The sequence below is a fragment of the Pseudochaenichthys georgianus genome, chromosome 21, assembly GCF_902827115.2.
Source record: "Pseudochaenichthys georgianus chromosome 21, fPseGeo1.2, whole genome shotgun sequence".
NCBI lineage: Eukaryota > Metazoa > Chordata > Actinopteri > Perciformes > Channichthyidae > Pseudochaenichthys > Pseudochaenichthys georgianus.
In genome coordinates, this window is record NC_047523.1 from 11,747,230 (window position 1) to 11,750,521 (window position 3,292).

Below are 3,292 nucleotides of genomic sequence, written 5' to 3' on the forward strand. Positions count from 1 at the left end.
TGCAAGATGTAACTTTCAATGTGGCTTGTGTATTTATCACATTTTCAATGTAAATAGATCTGATTAAATAAAGAGTAAAAGCACAATCTTAAATGTTGACAGTTATCATTTTCCTATGCTTATTGTTAATGTAGTGGTGTTATGAACAAAATGTTGTCCTAAAGGAAATTAAGATGTTTTTTATTTGTTGACAAAAGATTTAAAGTAGATGCTCACAACATGTGGGAACATTTATAGAGAAAAAATGTTCTATTGTAAAACAAATATTTATCTGCATACTGAACAATTTAGAAACTCTCTAAAAGGTATTATCTTCTGTGACGGTACGACCCTGTAGGGATTGTGGGTATTGCACTTCATAATTACATTCTATGGTATGCTTATGACATTGATGCCAACATACATGGGACTAGGGGAGACCTTCCTGTTGTTTGCATTGTCACTGACAAATGACAGTGTAGTATTCATTGTCAAGATTTTGTGTTTTTAAACTTGGGACTCTTTTCAGACTGCTCCGGCTTGGGAAAAGATTTGAGCCTTAATGTGTAATGTTTTCTGTATTGTATGGTAAGCTTATCCTTTCATTTGATAGTCCCATTTGGATGTGATAGCTAACATTTTCAGTAAGCAGTAGACAAAAGAAGTGAAAATATGAATGGAATTTATTTTCAATATTTACATAAATACATAATTATTTTAACAAATAAAATAACAAAAAACATCATAACAAATACAAAATAAAAGGTTTGACAGACAGCCATGCCCAGCATGGGCCTGGAGAGCTGCAGAGTCCATTGGGGGAAGAGGGGGGGGTGGGATGTGGGGAAGAGGAAGAGCAGCCATGTTAACAGTGTTATGGCTACAGATGTAATATCTAACTCAACATTAGCCATGACAGTCTGGGCTTAGCAAGGGCCTTAGAATACATACTCTAAAGGCCAAATCCAAAAACAGTGATACTGACATTTTAGCAGTTCACAGTCTTTGGAGGTGGTCTTTCAGGCAATTGGCTAGTGACTTTACAAAAAATATCATTTCCCCAAGGGGTGAAATTAACTCCATCTCGCAAAAACAGCCCAGGACTGTCATGTCTAATGTTGGAGTGGTCAACAATGGCACCATTTAGGCTATGAACAAAAGTAGCCATAACACTGTTAACAAACTTCCGGGCCTTGTCCATTTTGACAGGATTTGCACCAGCCCTCCTCCGGCGCCTCTGGTTCATCTGGGAGAGCATGATCTTCATGCCAGGGTGCCGATGGTGAAGCTGGTGCAGGTCCTCCTTCATCTGGTTCAGCAACTGAACACTGGGCACATCCCCCAAGTCATTGCCGCCACAGTGGATGAGGAGGACATCCGGGACTGCTCTTCCTCGCAGGGAGTAGGAAAAGAAAGGGAGGACACCTCTCCAGCGCAGTCCACCCCAACCGAACCAGTACACCCGCAGGTCGAGGCCAAGGTTGCTGCCGATGGTCTCTGTAGCTCTCTGGGCTCCATGCCGGACATAGCTGTCTCCGATTATCCATACAGTCACTATGGGAGGAAAATAAATGAGAGCAACAAATGCTTCAGATCATGAGGAATATCAAATCAATTATAAAGGGTTTCTCATTTTGTTCCTTTGACAATAACATGCAAAATAACTATGAAATCACACCTGTATGGTTAAAAGTAACAAGAGAGCAAAACCTCAAAAAACAGATTAACAGCACACAGTTTATATATATATATATATATATATATATTTATATACTGTGTGCTGTTTATCTACAATTGTGCACACATGTATATGTATAGTATGTTTGTGTGTAATGTCAACCATCTGAAGTCATGTAAAGTAAGCCAGGACCATCAACTTACAGGTTGTGCAGTTTGGCGTGGAGGAGGTTGCCATCTTCATTTTTTTTAATGCTGAAATAAATAAAAATGGTTTAATCAATATAAAAGCACCTTTCTTTTTCTACAGTCATATTTCATTAATCACATTTAATTCACGCAACACTGGCCATATCTCTGCTAGTTTACAAAGTTTAGTTACAAATGACATTTATATTTGAAAAACGGTGAAGCACTTAAAAAACAATTGTATAGTGTAGGTTCAAGAACATTTAAATCAAAAGAACAAGTTTTGTAAAGTTACAGGGTATCTTACCTTCAGAATATGCCGGGAACGAGGAGCAGTGACCTCAAGCTGGGTTGTTAGCATAGGTTGTTAGCTTAATACTGAATAGAGCATGTTAGCTTAGCTTCTTAGCCTGAGCTAGGTCTGGAACGTCACGCTCGGTGGCAGCAGGTCCCGCCCTGTCCAACCTCGGCTCCGCCTCAGCACCGCCTCTTTGCCCTTATTTGGAGCAGGCGGGAGTTAGACTCTGACCTCGCTGTCGAGCCGTTAGTGGCCGACTCCGCCTACTAAGGGCTTCACGGCAACTCTGCAGAATCCTATGGGTGACGTCACGGACCCTACGTCCATTTATATATACAGTCTATGATATATACACATAAAAGGCCAAACACACTGTTTGGCCTTTTAAGAGCTCTGTCTTACTTCCTCGCTCTTGGTCCTCTTCTACCTGGAAATAAAGACAACCAAAACACACACAAGCTGAATGTTAAAAGAGGGCAGACTGTTTAAACTATGGCTAGGGGGACTATTTGTCAGGTTTACATGTTTATTAGTAATTAATATCATTTTCTCATTGTAGATGAGCAGACAGGGAGCCAGATGAGAAATGCAGAATATGCAGCTGCCATTTTCCACATGGAAAAGACAAAGGGCCAAGTATATTTGAGTGGACAAAAGAGAAAGGGAGCATGGCTGTAAATCAGAGTGCCTAGGTATAAAAGTCACGGCTCGCCACTGCACATACCAGCAGGGCCGCCCCTCCCTACAGGCCAATCACGCAGGCTGCATGAGGCCCCGCCCAGAGGGCCTCAGCTGCTGTGTGCACCCCCCGCGAGAGTGAGAGGTGACAAGGGGAGCACGTCTGTAACCCGACACCGTTGCAATGAATCCACATCTGACCAATCACGGCTTTGATTCGGCCACTAGTGCAGGTGAAGAGATGTCGGTGAAAAGACAGTTTCAGTCCGGCGCAAGCAAGAGGGGGAAAAACAATACATGAAGAAACTAGAGCATCACTCGAAGGTGGGTTATTGTATGAGTCAAATGTACAACTTGCGAATGTTGTATAAGTCAAATTGCATCAAAACATCAGCTGCAATTCAGCAATTCAGCTGCAATTCACGACATGAAGAAGGCAGTCTCTGCAGAGCATATAGGCTAATGGAGATG

General features: G+C 41.8%; 1 long non-coding RNA gene across 1 annotated transcript; it reads right to left on the bottom strand.

Annotated features, from left to right (window-relative positions):
- Positions 1-750: 750 nt before the first annotated feature.
- On the bottom strand, positions 751-2,320 carry LOC139435965 (uncharacterized). The gene is made up of 3 exons (XR_011645175.1): positions 2,153-2,320; positions 1,861-1,911; positions 751-1,533 (listed from the first exon to the last, which is right to left on the bottom strand). It is a non-coding gene; the product is annotated as an uncharacterized lncRNA (long non-coding RNA).
- Between the last annotated feature and the right edge of the window lie 972 nt (positions 2,321-3,292).